The 25,801-nt window shown below is 40.8% G+C and overlaps 1 protein-coding gene and 1 long non-coding RNA gene across 2 annotated transcripts in view; one reads left to right on the top strand and one right to left on the bottom strand.

The window, feature by feature from the left end:
• Nucleotides 1-25,801, top strand: part of SYN2 (synapsin II) — a 147,054-nt gene that overhangs the window by 6,252 nt on the left and 115,001 nt on the right. The window lies entirely within an intron of this gene.
• LOC309364313 overlaps nt 1,875-25,801 on the bottom strand; it is a 49,949-nt gene continuing 26,022 nt past the window's right edge. Inside the window, exon 2 of the long non-coding RNA XR_014165818.1 lies at nt 1,875-2,275. This is a non-coding gene — a long non-coding RNA (uncharacterized lncRNA). The remainder of the gene's footprint in view (nt 2,276-25,801) is intronic.

The raw sequence follows: 25,801 nt of genomic DNA on the forward strand, positions 1-25,801 counted from the left end.
GGGACAATCCCTGTACTTTCACTTCCCTCTGTGTATCTGTGAGGGAGACATGGCTGAAAGAAGCCCTGGACTTTGTTTGCTGTAATGTTTTAATAAAGAGCTGTAAATAGACGAACCTGTCTATGTGTGCTTACAAGAAGCAAGACTGCTTTACACGCTGTTCAACTCTGCTAAACCGTGACTGAAACGAGAGACAGCAGGAGTTATTGCGCAGCTTGAGAGGAAGCCTGCCAGACCGCTGTAGGTGATTGATGCGGATCGTAAAGCTGTCTGACGTTGCGGCTCTATCGATAAGGCAAGATCGATATCTCCGAACAGCAACTGGCTTATAAGCATGAATAAATTAAAAAACAGAACTATTTATGGCTATTAGCCATGACCGTTAAATGGAGCTTTCATGACAGTAGCATTTGGAGTACTAAATGCTAGGGGCAAATAAAAGGAGATCCTTCATGCCTTGCTTAAGATGTTCCAAAGATGTTTGAATGGCTGCCTGTTGAAAATGAGATGCTAGGCTAGAGGGGCCTTGGTTTGGTAGTCTAACCAGTAAACCAAATCCTGGGTATTTTTGCTTCAGTGACAGAAACTGTCAGACATTTCCCAAGGTGGCATACCCCTTTGGTTTCTGGGCAGCAACACAGTGTACATTTCCACACCAGACTAGTGAAGCTTATGTACCTTTGAGTATTGCCTCCTGTTATTCATGTTTTCCATTTTCAAAATCTCTTAAAATTCATATCTCTATTACAATAGATTCCAAGGTACACTGGGTTTTCTTTTTATGGCAATCATAGTATAATTCACCAATATTTGGTTAAAGGAACACTCTGTTCCAGATCTAGATAATAAATTGTGGTTTAGGAAATGTCAGCTGCGGTGTCCCTCTGTTAAATATGTCTGTTTTGTGTACCTGAGTTATTCTATTTAAGCTCTTTATTTGGAAGGCTTTTTTTAAGGCAGAGGTTCTGTTTGCAGAAAAACTTATGAAGATTTGCTAGATTTGTAATGGAGAAATGAAATTGCATATTACATGGAATGCATTTGTCTCATTAGGAAATATATTTTCATAGTAAACATAAATGAGTATCAGTTTGTTTGACCCTATGGATCAAATTAGAAGAAACTATATTTTAATTTATTACAATCTTTTCTCTTTGGGTTAGAATAAGACAGCAGCTACAACTGGTTTGTTTAACAACATTAGCCCCTGGTGAAGCCTCTTTGTGTGCATATCTAGATAATGCAGTAGGAACATTTATGTTACAAGGTCAGAACTCTTTTATCTTGCATTCAAAATTAGTTCCTTAGACTTGTGCATCTTGGTCTGTGAATCTGCTGTTCTTATCCCATCAATGTGATAAGGGGTCTGCTAATTCTAAAGCACCTACGGTACATCTAGGTTTGCCAGGTAAAAACCCTTAGACAATTTCTGTCCTCCTAAGTGTTGCATAAAAGAGAGAATCCCCACCAGGTATGGTTATCTGCCAGTACAGTGGTGCCTCGCAAGACGAAATTAATTCGTTCTGCGAATTTTTTCATCTAGCGAATTTTTCGTCTTGCGAAGCACAAAATCCCATAGGAATGCATTGAAAATCAATTAATGCGTTCCTATGGTCAAAAAAAGTCCAAACAAAGCCAAATTTGGTACAACAAGAGTTTATTAAGTGCTCTTTAAAGTCACACATACTGTAAAGAGCATTTCAAAATTCAAACCCAGAATTTTTTTTAAAAAACAGCAGAGTGGCCCAATGGTCACAGAAAATCATAAAAATGCAGAAAAAAACCACAAGCTTCCAGATTCTTGAAACCCCCTCCCCAACTGTTCCCCCAGCCACCCAGAACACAGAAATTCAAATCCAGAATTTTTTTTAAAAAAAACAGCAGAGTGGCCCAATGGTCACAGAAAATCATAAAAATGCAGGAAAAAAAAAACAAGCTTCCAGATTCTTGCAAACCCCTCCCCAACACCAAGTCCTTGAATTCCAAACACCCCAACCCAAAATCCAAAACCCCCCCCAAAAAGTTTTAAAAGCTTAACTTACCAAATGGCTGCAAAAGAAGTTTTGGAAAAGCTTCAAAAATCACCAAAGTCTTTAAAAACCTCAAAAAAAAGGCTACTCTGTACACTGCGTTCTATGAGTTGCTCCTCGAAGTCAAGTCGCAACTGTATTAACGGTGTTAAGAAAAAGGAAACAAACTTGCAAGACGTTTTCGTCTTGCGAAGCAAGCCCATAGGGAAATTCGTCTTGCAAAGCAGCTCATAAAACGGAAAACCCTTTCGTCTAGTGAGTTTTCCGTCTTGCGAGGCATTCGTCTTGCGGGGCACCACTGTATAAGTAGTGTGGGGTACATCTACATGAGTGGTATCACTCAAGCACTGGGTTTGACTCCTTGCTCAGGAGCAAGTCTGTTAGCACAATATTCAATAGGTAAAGAGGCAGATGTGTGTGGGGGTATCTGGAGCTTTTCTACTCCAGGTGAGGCTGGTTCCCTTCAGAGAATACCTCTACACTTAGATCTGCTGTTCCTGAGAACTACAGAGGATAACTACACAATAAGATTCACTGTTCATTCGCTTTGAGAGTATTTGTGGTATCAGCAGCCCATATCCCAATTCTACCTCAGCTTATTACATAATTATAGTCAATGTGCCACAATTGACAGAGGTTTGTACTTCTTCACACCTTGTGTTTCTGCTTCCTCCCATGAAGAGTCTGGAAAGAGCAGTTTGGTAATGCAGTTTGGTTTTTCTCCATTTCCATCCTACTTTAGTCAGTATTTTGGAACAAGTTTCCTTTTCCCTTTTTTAAATAAGTGCTTAACTATACACATAGTTTATGTTGACAAATAGCTGGGAGTACTTGCTATGTTATAAAAGTAAGAATTTTGCTGCTCATACTTTATCAATCTGAGTATAGGTGCAGGAAGAAACAGGATAATTATGATATGTGTTCACCAGAATTATTTAAACTGAAAACAAAAATTTGCTTCATTCTTGCTACCATGTTGTCAGAGGCTCAGGAGGAGAGGCACAGGGAAGAGAGGAGATGGAGAGCGAAGGGGAAGAATCCGAGGGGAGCGTAGGAGAATATGACAGTGGCCCGAGGGATTCCATGAGTCTCTCCAGCGAATCGGAAGATTCGCAGAAGGGGGCGCCAGTGGCCAGGGGTAGAGGGTTCCCAAGGGGAACGCCCCAGGAGCAAGGGGGGAGCAGGGACTCCCAGAGCAGCAGTTGGAAATCAGGACCAGCTTCCCCACCAGAGCATAGTGAGGGGGAAAAGTCCCAAGTATCAGGGCCAGTGGATTCCCCACCAGGGAGAGAAGACGAGGCAGGGCTGACCACGCCTCCATCGGAGAGTCAGACAACGGAGGGGAGGTCAGATCCGGCCAGTATTCCGGAAGAGGGAAGCAGTGGCAGGAGTAGTGTAACGGTTAGGAGGAAGGTCACTGGATTGGCGCGAGAAGCAAGTTCAAATGTACAGGAGCGCGGGACCGCAGAGGAGGAGGATTGGGAACCAGGTCCCAAAGCTCACCGGAGGCAGGGGGAGGAGCTAAGCGACTCAGCGTCAGAGGAGTCTAGAAAGGGGAATGCCCCAACGGGCAGAAGGACCCAGAGAAGGAGAGAGCAGCGGAAAAGGTGGAGCAGGGCTAGGATATTAAACTGGTGTCAGAGGGGAGGAGACTCAGACGGGACTTCGCCGGTGTAGGGTTTAGGACGTAGAGCTGCGCGCTGCGGCTTTGAAATGGAAACTGAACTTTAATAAAGACCTTTGTACATAAACACAGCCTGGCGTTGGTCCTCTGTGAGCTGGGACCGAGAGGCAGCTCTGACACATGTGAAAATTGGTTGTGGTATTCTAAAGTACAGTCATACCTCGGGTTACAGACGCTTCAGGTTTTTTCGGGTTACGGACCGCTGAAACCCGGAAGTACTGGAATGGGTTACTTCTGGGTTTCTGCGGTCGCGCATGCGCAGAAGACCGAATCGCAACCTGCACGTGCGCAGACGCAGGTTGCAAATGCTGCAGGTTGCAAACGTGCATCCCACACAGATCACGTTTGCAACACGAGCGTCCACTGTAATGCTGTCAATGGTCACCAGAAGGATGCAGTCATGGGATGAGAGCTTAAGGAAATAAAAATTGGACTGTTTTTATCTTGAATGGTCACTGTTGGATATAAACATGTGTTTCTTTCTTCAGTAATAAACTAATTTAGAATAGATTTCAGCATGCTGGCACGGCACCATGATAATTATTCAAAATTGTCTTTCCAATCAATACTTCATGCCCATATTGATATTTCTACAAACATTAATGTCTTGCTTATTTATATATACATACAATCATAACTGTAGAGTTGGAAGGTACTACGAGGGTCATCTGGTCCAACCCCCTGCATTGCAGGAATCTTTTGCCCAGTGTAGGGCTCAGGCCTACAATCTTGAGATTAAGAGTCTCTGAGCTATAGCTAAGGTACTAGATGGATTGTACATTGCACCTGCTTTCTTTGGATTACAGTAGTTACTTAGGCTCAGCAAATACAATTTTTGAATATCGCAATGCTGAAAACTATTGATTTTGTCCCCTGCCTATTCTATTGTGCAAAATGAGTTCACGCCAGTTCATATAGTATAGGAGAAATCATAGTAATTCAAAAGCTTATTATTACCACGATTGTCAAGCAGTTTGTTCTATAGCTCTCAAAATGAGTTTGCTACGAATCTTCCAAGATCACAACTTTATATTTAAGAGAGCAGATAATTGATGAAAACGGGGAAAGTTCTATATCTAAAACTCAGAAACAAAACATAGGATTTTGCATATCAATGAGAAATTAGATGGGGAGAGTATTCAACCGCACAGCTGTCTTTTTAAGATTCATATTCAGAAGCGAAAGCAAAGAAAAAAAAGAAGAAAATGTTTAGCATCAGCTTTGGAATTGGGGGTAACTCATTTGTCTCAAGTTTTATAGGCCTAAATTTGGGCAGTACAGTTGAGAGGTTTGTTGTCTTGAAGCTAAACTCCTACGCCTGCAAATATTTATTCTAGGATGAGCCAGAGCAAAGCTCTTCCTAGCACCTAGAACTAGGTATAGCCAGTCTTGGGCAAACCCCTACCTCTTGGGTTTCATTGTTTGTGTTCCAGAAGCTGCAGCACACTGGCCCATCTGCAGGGCAGGCCTTACTATTAGTAGGCAAAACTTGCAGATAGTTGCCTGGGTGACTTTTCCTTCTCAGTACTTCCTTCGTCTATGTGTTTCTCCATAATAGCAGTAGTGGGCAACTGAAGGCCCAAGGTTATAATGGTAAATGAAGTGATGAAAATGTTGAGTAATAAGGAATTGCAATAGCAGCAGAGGAATACAATTAGGCTTCATAGTAAGCTAGAACACTGCTCTTAATTGGTCACAGCCCAATCCAAGGTAGATTGCAGCAGGAGCACTACTGGCATGCAGGTATGTTCAAAAAGACTTAAGAAATGGGTACCCAAATGCTTGTTTTGGTTAGAAGTTGGTTCTGGGTCTGAAAAGGTTAGAGGACAAACCATTGGGTTGAAAGGTTCAGGCTTCAGCTTCTAGTGTAGTTTGCAAAATGTTACCCATTTAATTTAAATAATAATAATAATAATAATAATAATAATAATAATAATAATAATAATAATTTATACCCCACCCATCTGGCTGGGTTTCTCCAGCCACTCTGGGCAGCTTCCAACAAAATATTAAAATACAATAGTCCGTCAAACATTAAAAGCTTCCCTAAACAGGGCTGCCTTCAGATGTCTTCTAAAAGTCTGATAGTTGTTTCTCTCTTTGACATCTGGTGGAAGGGCGTTACACAGGGCAGGTGCCACTACCGAGAAGGCCCTTTAACTGGTTCCCTGTAGCTTGGCTTCTCGCAGCGAGGGAACTGCCAGAAGGCCCTCGGCACCAAGCCAGGTTTTTTTTTAAAAAAGATCAATATAGCCACTTTCTTATTTAGCAACAAAAAAGCTTACAGAAAACTTTCTGTTGTTATTATTGACATTCTAATGTCATTATTAGCACTCATATTTTGCTACATAAAACATGATTTTATTTATATTATATTGTATTAAAATACATTCAGGCTTCCAACCACTGTGCAACAATATTTGGAAAACAACATTAACATTACAGTTGCAGGAGCTTAATCCAAAAAAATTATGCTGCATTTTGTTAAAGACAAGATGTTCTATAACAAAGGTTGCATTTCTTCCCAAAGTTTAAATATCAAATGAAGCACATGTAAAGCATCTGAAACCATTATTTTCTGAAGATTTGTGAGCAGAGCAAATAAACAGAAAAAGAAATAACAAAAATAAATTTGAATGAGAAACCTGTATACAGAGCTTGATTATATTATATCTTATAAGCAGTTTTGCTTTTTTAGTACAAGATAGTAATTCTGGTTTATAGTGAAAACTTCCTAATTTTTTGTTGGTGCTATTGTAGATGGAGGTTGTAGAACATGGATATTATTTCTGGAAGCAGCAAGATGGATTAGGTGCAAATGGATAATTGCCTTATAATTTAAACATACCTTTTTGGAGTATTAAATCGCTTCTTTAACATTTAATCCCTTGGAGGTATGAATCCATCAAACTTTTGATGGATGTGCATATATGTAATTTTACAGAGCATTATGATTGACAGGATTTTGTGCCAGAAGTACTACAAATGTAAACTGCTATTTTACGTAATGGTTGTGTAGAAAACATTGCAGAATTGATGCAGTGTAGATAGCCGCTGTCCTTGGCTTGAAATCATCTGAGTTCTTCACATTTGGTCCTTTAAATAATATTCTGGAAAGAGATTTGGTTTAATTGCTGGCTGCAGTTTTGAAGCATTGTAAAATCAAGCACTCTGGAAGACATGTGTTGTATAAGAGCGTCATAGTCATTCTGGCCTTCTGGCACACACAGCTTCCTGTGAGGCTGCACAGATATTGCAAGCCCAGTGTGATAGAGCTCCTTGTAGTGTGCACAGGAGAAACGCATGGAAACTATGTACCTGGCTGTCTATTGGGCTCCTAAATGGCAGCAATCAGGCGTACTATCATTGGGGGATCTAACTCTATTGCAGCTCCTGGTGATACCAATGTCATGGCAGGAAGGTCAGGTGTTATTATGTTATCTATGTGGGGCTGCCCTCAGGCCTGATCTGGAAGCTCCAGCTGGTGCAGATTGCAGCAGCAGCGAGATTGCTGATTGGGGCAGACGGCTAGCAGCATGTAACAGCTCTGTTAAAACTTCTACACTGGCTGCTCCCGTGCTGCTGGGCCAGGTTCAAAACCTGAGCTGTTATACAAGGCCCAGAACAATTTTAGTCCATGAAACCTGAGCCCTTCTCCCAGCAGAGATCCAGCAGGAATCCTTGGTTTTGACTTTCAGACGTTGCTTGAAGATTAAAACAAAAAAAATGTCCACAGACCTATGCAGTTGTTTAAAGCAGGTACAGTCATACCTCGGGTTACAGCCACTTCAGGTTGCGTTTTTTCGGGTTACGGGTTTTTCAGGTTTCTTAATCTTTTGGCATATATTTGCATGGTGGTAGTACTGCTGTTATGACCAACCTTGGATCAGGCCACAAGCCCCTAGCCCAGAAACCCACCAGTTGAAGACCAGGGATTTAAAGTATCTCTTTAGTAGCCAGTTACTTAAATGACTGTTCTGTATTTTTAAACATATTTATGTTGCAGACAGGTGGTATATAAATTCTGTGAACAAGGAAATTAAAAAAACAAACAAACCCTGACTTGTGTTCCCAGGTTTTTAGTCTCTCCCATACAAATAGGTACCTTCTATTGATTCATTTTGTTACATACATTTCCGGTTTGTAATCTTTATCAGTTTATTATGCAGAGATCTTTCTGGGCATTTGCAATGGGAAAGCCAGTAAGTTTGGGGAAGGTAACACATCCCAACCTCTCAATTTAAAGGCAGGGTGTGTGTGTGTGTGTGTGTGTGTGTGTACAGGAACAACATTTGGGACAGAGGCCAAGACAGAGGAAGAGAAAGAACTCTGAGTGAAAGTATGAAAGCATCTTGTGGGTGATGTGGGGTGGCAGTTCAGCTGTCTGATATTTCTATACCTCCACTTATGCTATGCTTGTCGTTGGTATCCGTCTGTCTTGGGAGACAATGGAAGTAAAGTTGGGGGTAACGCTAAACCATGGGAGAGTTACAGTGCCAGCTTTGTAGCACAGAGTTAGTCTGCCAACAGGCTTAGTGCCTGATGCCAGCTCCCTCGTAGAGTATGGTATTGGGGATCCTGCCATCTTCCATTCGGTTTGTTTATTTGTAATTAAAGCAAATATCATAAATTTTGCAAGAAGATCAAACCTATCCATTCTTAAGGAAATCAGCCCTGAGTGCTCACTGGAAGGACAGATCCTGAAGCTGAGACTCCAATAATTTGGCTACCTCATGAGAAGAGAAGACTCCCTGGAAAAGACCCTGATGTTGGGAAAGATGGGGGGCACAAGCAGCAGGGGACGACAGAGGACGAGATGGTTGGACAGTGTTCTCGAAGCTACAAACATGAGTCTGACCAAACTGCGGGAGACAGTGGAAGACAGGAGTGCCTGGCGTGCTCTGGTCCATGGGGTCACGAAGAGTCGGACATGACTAAACGACTAAAAAACAACAACTTCATAAATTTCCAATGCTTTCTTCTAGAACACCTTACCTCTTGGAAGAAAATAAATACAGACCTCTACAACGATGTCTCTCCCCCCCCCACTAGTGAATATGTGATTTAAGTGATTATTGTTAATATCTGCAAGGTGTTTAAAATTTGGGCATTGTGATTTTGACTGACTGCAATAGCATTACAACGTGTGATATTCCTGTAATACTGCAGGCAATTGCTTCATGAAGTTAAATAAATTCTGGCAAATATCCTTAGATTAGAGTCTTAAATGGGCTGCAGTTCAACTTGACTCCTGTGTCTGCAAATAACACATTACTTTAAATATATATTTAAATGTATTGGGGTCATATAGACCTCAACAAAGCAACAGTTAAGAAACAATGACAAATGCATTTAACATTGATTTTTGTTTAATATAAAGTACAGCGTGTGTGTGTGCGCACGCATGCCCCCCTGCATGCACATATTAAAGGCTGTTTTTGTAACATAAAACTAAGCATGGTGAGGTAGAAGCAGGAGTCTGTAGCCTCTGATGTTGTGATTAAGCCTAGACCTGTGGTGGGGCATTAACACTGGGATTATCCACATGATTGAAGGCTGCAGGCTGCTGTCACCATGATCAGGCCTACTGTCAACCATGTCAACTTAGTCAGATGCCATGGCCCAAGTGCCCTGGAAGGGCATGCTAAAGACAACTGTCTCTTAGTCCTGGTAGAATAATGTAAGCCGTAGAAAGGGGTAAAGAACGGGCAGAATACTTGAGGCAGCTGGCTGTGGAAAGAAAAGAAGTAGCTCTGATTGGGAAACTGAATATTGCTAATTATGGCATCCATAATTGGCTTACTATGAGAGCAAGTAAAAAGTATTTTAAAAACCATACCTTGTTTTACTCATTGACTGAGGTCCTGTATTGGCCATGCTCATTTTGCTGCTGCTAAATTATCTCTTTATAAGTACCTTAATTGATCTGAGGCAGAGCAACTTGCTTTAATCTTTGCTATCTATTTTCAAGGGGCATGTACACTTGCTCTCACTTCATTCGTTATGGAAATTATAAAATGATTTCATTACAATAAACTTTAAATAGGTAAAATCTAGTCCAATATTAGAGCATAGAGAAGCAACATTGTACAGTCAATTAAATTCCCAACTGCAACAGAACAACCTGGGCAAGTCCAATTTGCAGTAGTTAATGAGAGCCAGTATGATGTCATTATAAATTATATTGATTTCGAACAAGATCCATCAAGCTTCATTGAGAATCTCCAGAAATACAGGGTACTTCAACTGTCAAGCATCTGAGTACTATTGGGTTTTTGCTTCTTCTTTTAAAAGGCCTTGATAATATCCCCCTCAGCTGGTTTATCAGAATATGGCTAGTCATAAACAATCGCTATATCCATGTATACCTTTTTTTATATAACATTCACACACCTTTATATATTTACTCCTTCACTTTTACCACATTCAGCCATCTGAAGGTCTTTGCTTCCTTTGATGATTTGGCCCTTTCTCCTTAATTGTTTCTTTGCCCTCCAGCCCTACTAGAAAATTCTGAAGCAAAATGTGTGTGTACCCTTCTAAGTGATTTCATTTTAAATTATTACCCCTGCAAGCTATTTTGGGGTGGTGTATTCACCATCTTATTATGGTACACAACAGTCTAGACTCTCTGACCTTGTCTTGGGAAAGGGGAGTTGCATATAGAGAGTGAGTTTCTTTAGTTATTTTATTGTTTCCTGTTTAAATACTTGATTAATAATATTATCTCTAAAGCACAAGGTTGATTTCTGACAGTCTACGAATAATTGTAAAACGTTAGTGCTTCATTTCAAACTTTGTAACTGGAAAGTGGAGGTGAATAAATAAATCAGTGCATGTTGTTTTCAGATAAAATTTCAAATTAAGTGAATGGTTCATATCCTCTAAGTGTCCTGATTTTCCAGCAGCAGTCCCAGAATTATGAAAGCTGTCGCGGCTTCTGATTTGATCCCAGAATGTCCCTATTTCCTGCACCAGTGTTGCTGCCACCAAGCTCGGGAAAGAGGATGAGCCAGCACTTTCCCCAAGTGGTGGCAGGGGTGGCTGCTGCGAGGGAGCATCCTGTGGCCTCTCCTCCCTTGGACAGCTCATAGCAGCTGCAGGGGCCCAGCCCTGTGTGATACACCAGCTCTGAGGGGCAGATGGCAGGGCCACGCGGGACGGGAAGGAGGGAATGGACCACAAAGTGTATTGATTGGGGGGGGGAATGCTTTGTGTGACCACATCTAACCTTGCACCTTTCTAAAATTTATTTATTGTTGTGTTTATCAAAAAAATAAAAATAAAACAGGGAATAAGGGTTTTTCTCAGTATGGTGGATGGTGTGTTCCCATTGGTGTAGTGATGGTGGCACTCGCTCTTCTTATAGGAAATGCTTTGGAAGCAGGAACACAAAAAATATGGGATTGACGAAGGTTGGGGGGGAGTGAGGAATGGCCCCTATTTTCATGTTAGGAATGTTGGAGGGTATGATAGTTCTGATTGTACTATAGAATGCTGTGGGTGTTTCTTCTACCTGTCCAGGTTTGCTGTAGCATGGGTGACCTCTTCAATTCAGCTTGCCTAGAGTAGCAGTTACTCAGCAGGTGGTGCACTTGGTGACAGGTGTCTTAGATGTGATAGCAAACAGTCATTCAAGTGAAGAGGATTGATGGATTCATATTTTGTGGTTTGTTCTGTTTTGGCTCATTTATTGTAATTTTATTGTTTTGATTCATTTATTGTACTTACTGTATATTTCCCCCCTCAATTAGGAAGTGTTATCTTTATTTGTTAATGCTTTATTGTTGTTGTGAGCTGCTTTGAACTCACCTTGGTTGTTGGAAAACAGCATAAAAATATTCAGACCAAACTAACTGTCTTGCCAAATAAGGGTTCCTAGTTTTGGGTACTGGCCCCCGCTTCTGTGCAATTTAACAGCAGCCTGTTCTGCAGACACTAATTGGTGATAATGTGTTATCTCCATGCTATCATGTATACTCACAACATTTTTCACTGCAAATGCATGCCCACTGTATTAAAAATGCAACCCTCATGTGACATCTTTGAGAGCAACCCTAACAAACAGCTGGGAAGGCCCAGAGTAGTGGATTCATGTCTGTGTCTGTATTACTGCTGACTCCTGCCAACCATGGTGGAACTGATATTCTTACTATGTAAGTACTGTTGTGGTGAAATAATGTATTATTTAATTCAGATAAAGTGATACATGTCAGGGCAAAAAAATCACATATATGCTCATGGTTTCTGAAGCCGTAGTGACTGACCAGGAAGAAGACCTTGGGGTTGTAGTAGATTGCTCAATGAAGTTGTGGACCCAATGTGCGACAGCTATGAAAAAGGTGAATTTCTTACTAAGGATCATTAGGAAAGATAGTGAAAATAATACTGCCACTCTCATAATGCTGTTAAACAAATACAGTGGTACCTCGGGTTAAGAACTTAATTCGTTCTGGAGGTCCATTCTCAACCTGAAACTGTTCTTAACCTGAGGTACCACATTAGCTAATGGGGCCTCCCGTTGTCACCATGCAGCCGCCGCATGATTTCTGTTCTCATCCTGAAGCAAAGTTCTTAACCTGAGGTACTATTTCTGGGTTAGCGGAGTCTGTAACTTGAAGTGTCTGTAGTCCGAGTTCCCACTGTAGTTGTTGGACATAATGTGATATTAAGATTTCTTAAGCTCTTTATCAAGAAGGTATTGGAAATTCATTTTTGTCTATTGTGAAGTTTGAAAGTTGCTCCTTGGCAAAACAATTCAAGTTGTGGAGGTTTCCTGTGGAAGTTTTAATGATGTCGCCTCCACCTTTTGACTTTGTAGTACAGAGATAGATTTGCTATGGATCTTTCTTGTCTCCGTAGTTTCACTCCTGCTGCAAGAAATCAATCATCCACAGAAAGTTGAGTTTTAAAAAAACGATTTTATCATTTTTGAGAGCTGCTTGCAGTAAATCTCTTGAGGTATTACCCAGACAGAAAAATAAACAAGGCCTTATGTCCTCAGGATCTCTAAAACTGTTAATAGTATATTGAAGTGCTAACATACAACTTCTAAAAGTTGAATGTTTAACAGCTTACTTCATTTGAATCATTGACAAGGAAAACAGTAAATTGAAGGTAGTCTGAGTGGAGTGTGGCAATGTGGGAAGTATTAGTCATAGTCATGCTTTGGCTCCTTCTAGCACTCTTTTTGACTGTTGTCTAATTAAGTCCTCCTACCAGGCGCTTGAGGCATTTGCCTTCAAAACATTTGTAATAACCCTGAAAGTACAGCATTGATGGAGCAGAAAAATGGCTTCATTAGGAATGAGTTGTGTGATGCTTACATGATACAGTCACTTCACCTGTAGAGGACTGTCTCATGTTTCTTAAGTTAAAGCAGAATGGTAGTGAATAAAGCAGTTGGACTGGGACTCCAGCTATCCCTAGTACAAGTACAACATTCTATGCACCATACCACATTGGCTCTCATTAACCAACATAAAATATTGTTGCTTTTATTAGATACGTTTGGATGCATGTTATTATATTTCAGCCTAATTTATATAACAGCATTGATGTGATTATATAATGTACCTAATCTGTGGACAAAATTGCAGTGTTGGGAAAGGACACACACACATGGCACAAGTACCCACTTAACATTATTTGTCCCAGTTGGTATTAAAAACAATACATTTAAAGTTTAACAGTTAAGAAACAGATGGACATTTTGAGGCCAGCAAGTAGTTTTAAAATTGATCTATACCATCCTGTGTTGCTCTAATGGTGTGTTGGACATAACGGTCCTGTGTGCCCGGTCTTCCCATGTATAATAAAAGCAAACCCAATGTTCTCTATCCACATTTTTGTTTTTATAAGGTCATCTATCATCTTTTCTGCAAACATAATACACAGAAATAAGCCTGTCAAATGTAATGGAAGCTGAAGGCTAACACAATCCAATATGTCAGTGTGAACTTTCTAAGCTGGCGAAAATTGTATAAAGAAAGAGGTTGCCATTTCAATTATTGCACGTTGGGTTTTCTAAGAGAAGTACATTCAGGGTAGGAAATGCTCATGTATATAACAAAACTAGCATTGTGACAATATTTTTGCTTCCCGTTTAAAAAAGCAAACTGACATTGTACAAAAACGGTATTGTTTACTTATTACCTTCAGTTAAGCAAGACGGCTTGAAACTGCTTCTGTGTGCCGGCTTGCTGCCACTGTCATGATGAGGCCAGGCACTGCATGGCCGCACTGAGTATCTCGCTACCCCCACTCACTCACCCTCTTTGGCTTTCTTCTTCGGGGCCAGCAGAACCGTCACATGGGAGTGCTCATCACCACCTGCCCGTCCCTTGCTCGCTCACATCAGTTTTATTCCTTGGGCAGGATCTGAGAGTCTCTACACCCTCCGATTGCCGTCACCCTCTCCCTCACTACCCCTTCCCTGTGAGGAAGGGTGGAAGGGCACACACCTGTGGTGACTGTAGCTGAAGTGGAAATGACCAGAGCGCAAATACACAACTGAGTGCATGAAAAGTGTGCATATGCATGAAACCTGATCTGCACCATTTCAGGGGGAAGGAGAGATTGCTTGGAGAGGGGCTGCTGCCTCACCCCAGGATTTTCTTTTTTCTCCTTGGTTCTGCAAGAGATACGGAACTGCCAAATTAGCAAAGATTTATCACAACAGTGATAATCTATGCAGGAAATGTAAAGAAAAAGAAGGTACCTTTTATCATATGTGGTGGACTTGTCCCAAGGTGAAAGACTTCTGGGAGAAGATGTATAATGAAATGAAAAAAATGTTGAAATATACATTCAGTAAGAAACCAGAGGCCTTTCTTCTTGGAATGACAGGTTTGGATTTGCCGAAGAAAGATGTTAAATTATTTTTGTATGCCACAACTGCAGCAAGAATTTTGTTAGCAAAGAATTGGAAAACACAAGAAGTACCAACAGTGGAAGATTGGCAGATGAAGATGATGGATTTTTCGGAGCTGGCTGACCTGACTGGAAGAGTCCGCGACCAGAAGGAGGAGGAATACCAGGAAGAATGGAAGAAATTTAAAGATTATTTAGCTAAATATGTCAAGATAATTTAATTGGAAAAACTTGCAAATATTGGATAGGCTTAGGATTGAAATATGTAAGGATAAGATTTAAGATGTTTAAAGCTAAATTAGAAAGAACAAAAGATGTTAAGTGATTAACTGAATTTTCTTAAGAAAATTGATTTTGGAAAACTGTTAAAATGATATATAATGAAATTCAATCAAGGGGATTTGAGGAAGTCACTTAATAATGTTACTAAGATTTAAACAGGATGTATGTATGTTTGTATGTCTGTTTAATTTTTTTTGGAAATTAAAAAAAAATTGAAGAAATAAAAAGAGATACAGAACTGCTCCTGGCTTGAGAACTGGCTATGTGCTTGGTAAGTTACTTGGTGACACAGAACAATGAGGAGTGTTCCAATCTGCTCCGTTTATTGCTGGGTAGTGGATTGGAACATGCTTTCCTATTTCCAGAACACTTGGCCAAAAGGAGAAGTGCAGAAGGAGGGAGGAAGCAGAAATCCCTTCAAAGCAAATGTTGCCATATTCACCCTTCTTTCCACACAGGCATGTTTGACTTGTAGGGAGAAAGAGTGAGAAGGATGAAGAAGAAGAGGAGTTTGGATTTGATATCCCACCTTTCACTCCCTTTAAGGAGTCTCAAAGCGGCTAACATTCTCCTTTCCCTTCCTCCCCCACAACAAACACTCTGTGAGGTGAGTGGGGCTGAGAGACTTCAAAGAAGTGTGACTGGCCCAAGGTCACCCAGCAGCTGCATGTGGAGGAGCGGAGACGCGAACCCGGTTCCCCAGATTACGAGACTACTGCTCTTAACCACTACACCACACTGGCTCTGTTTTGCTTCCCCATCACAATGCTGCACAGGGGCAGATAGTCTCTTTTCTGTTGAGTCTGGTACATCAGTGGTACCCACTGCTTTGCCTACTTTCCCTAAACGATAGATGTGGCTCCTGGATTTATTTCAGATACCACTGCCACTGCTGAAGCTTCTGGAAAATTTGAGGGATACCAGGTGGGCCAAATAATGAAAGAGAGAGGGATGAAGCCTATGGGCTGCTGGTTCACCACTGCAATTGAAAAGCATATTAAATATTTTATGGTGAGGAAAATTAAGAATTCCCTCTTGTCTACTGAGTGACATTTTTAAAAAACAAATCTTCACTTTTGGCCAGCACAGGTTAATAGCCTTGATTTAGAGCATTATAAATCCTTGATATGTTCAGCAGCAGACAAAGTTTTGGCTTGGCATTTAGGAAGACAATATGAAATTAATGTTCTTACACTGCACATTTTAAGGACTTCAGAGGCAGAAGAGTTTTATACAGCACATACACAGAAAAAGAGGTCCCATTTCTACTGCACCTCTAATGTCAGAAAGGCGTCATTAATTTTCTGTGTGAGAAGCTAGAGAGCATGTGTGGGTGTAAGAAAAATGACTGGAAGCGTTTACCAGAAGGGAGGGCTAGAGACACTGCTGTAGTATAACCACCCACGCACATTTTATCAGGAGTGAGCAGTAGGAGATTTATTCTGCTGGATTCAGCCCAGAAGAGGGCTTCTCGGGGAGCTGAGATGCATTTTAACTGTCATTCAATTCTTCATTTTCTGAGCACTAAATCCTATGCATCAGAACTTATGACTTAGAATTCCGACTACAGTATTAAAATTCTAAATAGATTTTTTTTAAAAAATCCATTGATTTGTAGCTAGGATAAGCCATGTCTAGGCTCATCATGAACTAAGATGTTGACATAGATGGTTATTCAGTGACTGTTTAACATTTGTAGTAATTCCATTGACTTCCTTGTGCTTGTTCAAGTCTTTTGTATTTGTCCCTATGGTAACACAAATGTCTGCTCCATTAATTTCCCTTATGCTTTGTCTTTATTGGGTGCATAAAATCCACTTATTCTCAGCTTCAGTTCATCTATCTTATAAAAAGGAAAGTATATTTTATATAGAGTACTTTGAAGTAAATCACAAAAGCTTTTCCAGCAGACAACTAGATTAACAGCGTTATTCTTTGATTTCCTCAAAAGTGTATTTTTACTTTCCTTAATCTTTCTCATGCCAAAGGAGTAGGAATTGTGCTTGAATGCACTGAAATGTTAACTAATCTAATGTAATACCTACGGCTAAGGAATGCACCTCTGCAGTCAAAGGTCAGATAGTCATGTTGTAGTGTCTCCCTGGGAGGAAGTTATTTTCCTTTTCTAGAATATTTGGACTGAATATTAGAATATTCTAATACAATATTAGGAAGTAGGATTACAACTTCCACGATTACAGCTTAATAAAGGGGGTGGGATATCCATGCTGGCTGGATTCTGGATGCTCTTGTGACATCACACTGGATCTTGGACGGCCCTGCAAAATCTTGTGGGAGCTCCAGAGCCCTCATGCAACCATCCGAGAGCCCAGTAAGCCAGGCGAGGGGCACAAAAGCTCTATCCAGCACTTTTTAGCTCTTCTGTTTGTTTACTGGGCTCTGGGAGACTCCTGTGATATCTTGGGTAGTGGGGCTGGTCCTGGGAGTTGTTCTGACTTTGCATGATTGTCCCTTTATGCACAGTCCTCAAGAACACAACCCTCCCGTAAGCTGTGATTGCACTGTATTAAAGAATAAAATTATTACCGTATTTGTATGTGCCCATATCCCAGCAATTAAGCGTAGCAGCAGTATTACACTTTCAGAGAACATTCCTCTGTGTTACCAAAAACATAGAATTTTAAATCCCTTCTCTGACATTTTAAGTGCATGTATAGATTACCAGGTTTTTCACACTTTGGTACCTAAAAACATTATTTGACAGTAAGGGTGTGAGTATTTCATGTGGAAAATAGAAATATCAAACTCATATGTGTGGCAGTCACAAATGATGAAGTTTGATGTAACCCTGGGTGTTGTAGTCAGTATTGCTAAACTTATAAATAAGGGATTGCTTGGAGTGTGAAAGGGATTTTTTTAAAAAAAGTAATAATCTGCTAGTCTGCAAGCTTCTGTTAAAGTCAATAACCTCCACCCCTTCCTACTGTAAAAAAACATTTCTCTTAGTAATTCTGTTTGCATAGAAGGGCCCTTTGTAGATGCTTAACTATGTTTAATCTGTTTAATTTGTTTGCCAGTCAGTGCATGGGCTCCAAACTGTTGCATGGATGTTTCATTTTCACCTATATGTGCATTCTGCTTTTTTGCATGGGTTGTTTCTGGACTGGTAGTAGGCTTGTCGTATGAGTAAGTAGTAGTTTAAATGAGTAGTTAATGGGGTTTAGTAGCCAGGCTAAGAGCAGCCAGAAAGAGTGAGCTCCCGTTGCTTGGTCCCTGCTCCTGCCAACCTAGCAGTTCGAAAGCACATCAAAGTGCAAGTAGATAAATAGGTACCACTCCAGCAGGAAGGTAAACAGCGTTTCCGTGTGCTGCTCTGGTTCTCCAGAAGCGGCTTAGTCATGCTGGCCACATGACCCGGAAGCTGTCTGCAGACAAACGCCAGCTCCCTTGGCCATTAAAGTGAGATGAGTGCCACAACCCCAGAGTCGTCCGCGACTGGACCTAACAGTCAGGGGTCCCTTTACCTTTACCTTTTTAAGAGAGGTTAAGCAGATTGTGGTGGTTAGTGCCAGAACAAAAACTCTCATGATTTTTAGGTCCCAGTTGTGAAGAAACTTTTGCTCACTGGCCCTCTGTTTTACCTGAGCGAGGCAGTCACATATCTCCTGCCATTTAAATAATAATTTACAGTGCAGAAGGAGCCATCGTTTCCCAGGAAGCATTTATCTCTTCATATGAAAGCCTGAGTGTGACATAGTTTGAAACACACAGAATAGCAGCCTATTTAACAGTGTCTGAAGCAGTGCTTTGTCTGCTTGCAAAAATACAAATGTCAAGGGATGCCAGGGGAAGAGCTCTACTTAGGGACTGAACTCTTCTCTGCCTTGTCTTCTGTTTGTAATGTGCGTTCTGACATACTTTTCTTTCTGACTTTGATAACAATCTATTCCTTCGGATATTTTTGCCCGTTTCACTTCTGTGGGGAGCTCATGCTCCCAAAGACATTGCCTAGAATAAGAAAGCTTTGTAGATTGACCTTTGCAATATATGTGTATGACTCTTCAGGCAATTTGAGAGCCGCCAGCCCTCAAGGCTATCTCATACTCCGCAAAGACAGGGAAATTGGAAGCTGGACTGATGTCTTAAGCAGTAGATTCAGTTTCCCTTGGTACTTCTTAAAACATGCTTTGACAGTTTGCACGACTGGCACCATCATCGGTCACAATGGTGCAAGGAACATACAGCTACATGTATTACCAGCAGCACCCCTCCACCCCAGACGCTTGAACCTATCCTGCCTGCTACTGATAGAAGGAACAGACAGGCATGGGTCAGTTCACAGGATAATTGCTCTAGCAATGCATGAACGCTCATATGCTTCAAAACAGGTACAGGGCAGCATGTACCATTTTTTGCAGTCCCAGTTTATTCTCCCCATCTGGATTTGGGCCTGAAAAACCAAGGCAAAGTATAGGTGCTTGGGAGTTAAGTTGTCTGCTAGCATATTCTCCGTTGGGGTGAAACCAGACAGAATAGGTTATGTTGACCCCCTTGTTCCAGAAGATTTAAAACAGCTAATAGATTCTGGCTGATCCCCCAGCCCCAAACTCAAGTTCGTTTCCTATCTTCAGCCTCAGCAGGCAGTCCTTTTCAAGCCTCTTCTATTGTTTTTGCAGTACTGCCTTGTTTTGAGAAATTCCCAGTTTTGATGCCATTCTAGGAATGTAACATTTGTCATGTGGTTCAGGCATGCATTGCTGGTATGAGAGGCCCAAGGTGGATTGGGACTGTGGCTTAGGTTGGGAGTTTTAACCCTCCCTCCAAGACTGTGATCTTGGACCGTCCCTCTCTGACCTTCCCGCCGTAGCGCTTGCTATTCCTAGGGGAGGAAAGTTTACCCCCTAATGATGGCTTGTGTATTCATTACAGCATAATTAAATAATAATAAATGTGAGGAATAGAAATCTAAAATTACCTAGATCATGGGTGGGGAACCTCTGGACCTCCAGATATTGTTGGACTCCAACTCCCATCAGCCCCTGATAGCACAAAAAATGGTCAGGGATGATGGGAGTTGTTGGATTACAAATTCCCCATCCTTGATCAGCAGCTTATGGGACTAATTGTGTTCATAGGGTACCAGTTTTACAAATGGAATTAATAGTATTGTCTGAAACAAATTTATTCAGACAATACTATTAATTCAGTGTGGAAATCTAAAATTTGAATTAGTAGCATTGTCTGAACCATTTTGTTTCTTGTCTGTCTGTTGGTCTTTGGGACTAATTTGGCAATCGTTCTTGGGTTTAGGTAAAAGAGTTGAGGTTCTATCCAATTCCTGTCTTTCTGTTGACAGGAGGCTCTTTTTATTTCCCAGTGAGCTATCTTCCCTTGTTATATATGTAACCTATTCCATAATAATTTTTATGGAGCTATAGAAATTGGTATGAAAAGATAATAATAGAAACATATTCTCAGGGATTATTTTTCCCTTCTATGCTCTAGCTTTTCCAGCTGTAAGGTTTAAATTACGTTAATTATCATCTTTAGAAAACACTTGGTGTGACAGATAAACTTAGTACAGATGCCAGAAGGCAGTTCTTGTCTTTGTCTCTATCCATTCCCCTAATTAGGTCTGAGTGTAGTTTGATAGTATGGCCGATAATTGCCAGTGATGTTCAGAGAGAGTTTCTTGGATTATACGGATGCGCATGTTTCCAAAACTGCCAAGTTAATTATTGCTAAGGTGAAATTTGATTGCACGTAATTGCAACATTTATTTTTGCCCTCAAGTAATTACAGAAAGAAGGCACTACTTCACTAATGAAAAAAATGATGTCGTTATAGGCCCAGAGTTGGCAGATGTTTAGATTCATACTAAAGTAACACCCACAGTTTGCTGCTGTAAATTATTTACTAAAGCCTCATATCTGTGTCTACTGAGGATGGGGTAATGATGTAACAAATACAATGCTTTAGATCAGGTGTGGGAAAACTTTGGCTCTCCTGTTGTTACTGAACTACAGCTACTATCAGGTCCAGCAAGCATGGCCCATGGCTAGAGATTATGGCAATTGTACTGTACAAACCTAAGAACTAAATAGTGCACATCAGTTATGCTCAGGCATAATGCGGAGATTCAGCCTCAGATTTGGGGGGGGGACGACGACAATAATTCCCTATGAAGAAATATAAATTTGGCAGAAACAGAGGAAGATTATGTTGATAGGCAATCAGAGTAGCTGGACTCATTAACACGATAAAACTTTATATGGTACTATGCTAAATTTCTGGTTGGGTTAAAAAAACGTTTTATCAAACTTTCAAGCTTTGATGTTTTAATCTATAATTATTTCTAATTACCTATTGCTCTTATAAAAACCATGACTCTGAAAAGTTTCATACTAATATTCAATATGCTCCCAAGTTATAAAGTACCTGCTTTGTACGTATTATAGCATAGTTTGTGGCTTAATAGAATCCTTAGTCATCTTCCTGAAATTTACCTAATTATTGAAGATTGAAGGTGGGTGGTAATAATTAATGTGCAGCTTCATTTTAATATAATGAATATTTTTGGTAATGATTATTTGTCCCTCACATTTATCATCTCTTCACTGAACAAACTGATATGCATTTTTAAAGTTGAAGAATATTAAAGGAATAAAAACAGTAAGTCAAACTTTATTCGTATTCAAAAACCATATAGATAAATCCAGCAAAAAACCCAATATCCCTAAAATGCAGTGTTTTGTATTTTGCATTTAATCCCTTCAATGTTGCACATCTGTGTACACAGTGCTATAATTCCAAAGTGATGCCTAATCTGTGTGATGAATGAGAATCATTACACAACTTTAGTAACTTCCATACCTTTGGGAGTTTATGGAACCACTGGTGGATTTGCATGGCAGTGGCATTCAAATGGTGTCTCTGTGTGGAGTTGGAACCTTTTTTGAGCTTCCCCACCTATACTGTGCCTGGACTAGAGATTGCCTTGCTGTGCCCCAAGCAAACTGCCATTGAGCAGCATTCTCCAGTGAGCAGCATTCTCCTGGGCAACAAACATTCTTCAGGAATGAGCTCCCTAGAAAGCCAGTGATTGGAGCTGCTGCCACCACTTCTGCTCGGTGATGAAGAGGAAAGTCTAATCCTGAATCATGTTCCTTATGCTTATGGCATGCAAGAGAGAGATGGGAAAGAAAAAGTGCTTAACATTTGCATGTCTGTGGTTCTTCTACGAATGAATCCTCCAGTAGGCACACATTGCTCTGCATCTCACGACTGAGGCTGGTGTCTAATGCCTCATCTTTTCCCTTGTCCATTCTGCCAGTCCAGTGTAGATTCTTTCGAATAGGATGCAATTATAAGACAGACTGTTAAAAGGATTAATTTCAAAGTGCCAAATCCTTCTCATGTGTGCTGCTCTGCCGTTTGTTCGATGTGAGCCTCTTCCTTGTTTAATGTAAAGCAAAGCATACTTTTATTCTCTCCACCAGTTACAAGAGGGGAGGAAAATAATGTGCTATATTGCCAACAGACTCTGGCAGAAACACCGTGGGTTGCATCCTGTTGTGTCCCTTCGCTCAAGGAAGACTCTTTGCTGTAGGAGAAGCTGTGAATGGAAGGGGGAGGAAGGTGATTTTTGGAAATTCACCCTTTTCCCTGTAGCCCAAGTAGAGTACCTCCGTGCTGTTCCAAAGGATCTCCTAATTCTTTGTCAAATTTTGCAGTGGACTGCCTTTTGTGAGTGGAGGGACACAACTGTATACCATCTTTTCTCTGTATGTGGTGTGTTTGTATACACTCTCTCTGAGCCATAGAAAAAGTTAATGTGCTGGTTGTCATTTGTGTGTGGGATGAGTGAGATAGGTAATGTGTAGGTGGGTGGAAGAGTACATATATGCTTGTACAAGTTTCTGCCTTATCTAACGTAAAAATAATCTAGTGTTCATAGTTTCCTTCCCCTGCTAGCTAACACATCTCCCTCTCTCGCTCCTGCAAAGTAAGTTTAGTTTGGTAGATCTGTCATTCATTTGTCACTGACTTCATGCCCTGTGAGCGGTAGAGAACATCACTCATGATTTAAAATATGGTGCTTGCCTTTGAGAAAGGGCTTAATTGTAGACAGGGGCACCATCCCGTCACTCCCATAATTAGCTAAAATGAAATAATGAGCAAGCAAGTAACAGTTCTGCTGTAGCAAAACGAAGTAGGAACCCCATCCCACATACAGATAAAAAGCAAGCAGATAAAAAACTGCCATGCTGCCTAAGCCTGTTTTAGATGGATCTGAACTTATAGTGTGTGAATAAGACTGGAACAAAATTTTATGGTATGCATGAAGTCTGCCACAAAAAATGGCAGTCACATCTCCTTCTAAACCATTATTCTAAAACAACTTTAGAGTTTCCTTGTGTTTAATACTTACGTGTTTCCCTTTTCCTTGCTGGTGGCAGCTGAATATATACTGCAAAATACTACTTTTGTGTTTCTTCAAGATTGGCTAATATAGGTACATCCTGTTGTACATGCCTAAAGTGGCAGTGTCCTCCAATGAAGGATTACTCCTCTTTAGAGAATATGAAGTATGTTTCCTAAAGGAGGAACACTCTTCATTAGAAACCATTTTCTTAACTGGTCCTTCAAGAGATTCTAGGTAAGTGCTAAGTAGTGTGAACAAAAACTAACATGCAGCAGTCAAATACAATTAAAAAACTGACAAGACGAAACAAGCAACCTACTATAAATAACTAATTTTATGCACAATATATGATTTCGTGTGTGTTTTCACCTACATCATATTTCCAGTGTCTGTACTGTGAACATGATTTCTGCAAGTTTCCTCCCCCCCGATAAAGTCCTTAAGATTGAGTGAAATTTGTCATGAAGGTTTTATTAAAATATGTCCTACAAGCCTTCTGAGTTGGTTATGAAAGGGGAAATTCAATTCCTCAAAATTGTAGTGGAAAATATTTCACAAACGTCTTCCAACTCTGGCATATTTTTTAGTCCAAGCAAAGCCACTGGCTCCCAAATGCTTGCATAATAACAATTGGGGGGGGGATCCTATTAGCATAAAATATAACATTAAAATTGCATAAATTTTCTACTCTGATTCATTATACTGAATTTATATATACCAAATTTAATTTATCTACAGTATTGTAACTAGGAAGCCCTTGGCCATCAGTCAAAGTGACATTAATGTATTTTGTACAAGTTTGTGTGTTATTTTCAAGATTAATTTGTATCACTGTTAATAAATTCTCCCCAGTTTATCATAAAAGATAATAAATGCATTGTCATCCAGGTATTTTATTAGTCTTGTTGATGTTGTAGACAATATAAATGAGAAAATGTTTTTACACCTCCAACAATTAGCACATCCCAAAGGAAATGAGCTACATGTTTAGTTTAATGTAGTAGAGTTGTTGGTCTGTAGTACTTTTGATTGCAGGTTGGAATACGTTTTTGAATATGTCTGTTTCATTTGAAAACAGAAAAAGGTATATTTCAGACTGTATGTTATATACATTCTACGTATTTCATCATCTGAAACCATCCTGTGGTGGTGGTGATAGCACATCAAAAACTATTGAGTGCCGCATAAGATTTAAGTTGGGCCATGGGTAAAGGTAAAGGGACCCCTGACCATTAGGTCCAGTTGTGGATGACTCTGGGGTTGTGGCGCTCATCTCGCTCTATAGGCCGAGGGAGCGGGTGTTTGTCTGCAGACATCTTCTGGATCATGTGGCCAGCATGACTAAACCGCTTCTGGTGAACCAGAGCAGCGTACGGAAACGCTGTTTACCTTCCCGCCAGAGCAGTACCTACGGTCTTTATCTTCTTGCACTTTGACGTGCTTTGAACTGCTAGGTTGGCAGGAGCAGGGACCGAGCAATGGGAGCTCACCCCGACACGGGGATTCGAACTGCCGACCTTCTGATCGGCAAGCCCTAGGCTCTGTGGTTTAGAGCACAGCGCCACCTTCATCCCTCTTGGGCCATGGGTAGCCAAACCTAATTAAAGTCCTAGATCTCCACCCAACTGAACCTCAGAGTGCAATAAATTAAGGAAGAAATCCAGGCTCCTGGGATTTACCGTTTTGGCCCGAATATAAGCTGCACCTTTAAAATTGGAAGAGGGAAAGGAAAAAATACCCGAATAGAAGCCGCTCCCTTCCTCGCTGCTCCTGGCTGCATACACTTGCTGCGCTGCGTTGTTGGCGACCTTTCCCCTTTCTCGCTCTCTCCCTTCCCGGCCTTGAGGGAGAGGGTGGGCGATTATGCCCAGGGTGGGGGCCGCTTTGCCACGCTCCTAATGCTGTTTGTCCCATGCTCCTGGCTGCACACTGTAAGGTCGCAGATATAAGCCACACTTTAACTTTTCATGGTTGGAATTTTGGGGAAAAGTGTGGCTTATATTCAGGCCAATAAGATATACCAAGGCTGGTAGAGCCAGAGGCTCCTTACTCCTTGCAAAATGCAAATACCTTTCTCCACCTGAAGTAGGTTCTGAGGTCTTAACCAAGAATTTAGTGTTGCACCTTCACCTGTCTGGAATTAATTACCAGCTGAAAATAGACAGGTACCTAATATTGTTGAACTGTTGGGTGCAGTGACAACACTTTTAACATGTATGTTGCCCAGAAGCTCCAAAAAGTATTGCATTTGATGTAATAAGAGGAAACTGTTAGTGAAAAGCAGCGTCCCGTGCACAGCGGAAGGATGAGGAGTACGTACTACATACTCTATATTGCTTTATTTACAGTTCAAAGCTGGTATGTTACAGAAAAACATCTTGCCTCTGCCGGAGCAGAGAATGCATCCTCTCTCCTCTAAAGCACGGAGAGAACAACAAAACTGAAACTGCGAAGAACAGTGAAAAACAGGAAACCAGTGTACGTCACATCCAGTCTCCTTTCCCGTGAGAAACTCCAACAGCAATTGACTGTGGAATGTAAACACCT

This window comes from Podarcis melisellensis (assembly GCF_964234715.1).
Source record: "Podarcis melisellensis genome assembly, chromosome: 2".
In the NCBI taxonomy this organism is placed as follows: domain Eukaryota; kingdom Metazoa; phylum Chordata; class Lepidosauria; order Squamata; family Lacertidae; genus Podarcis; species Podarcis melisellensis.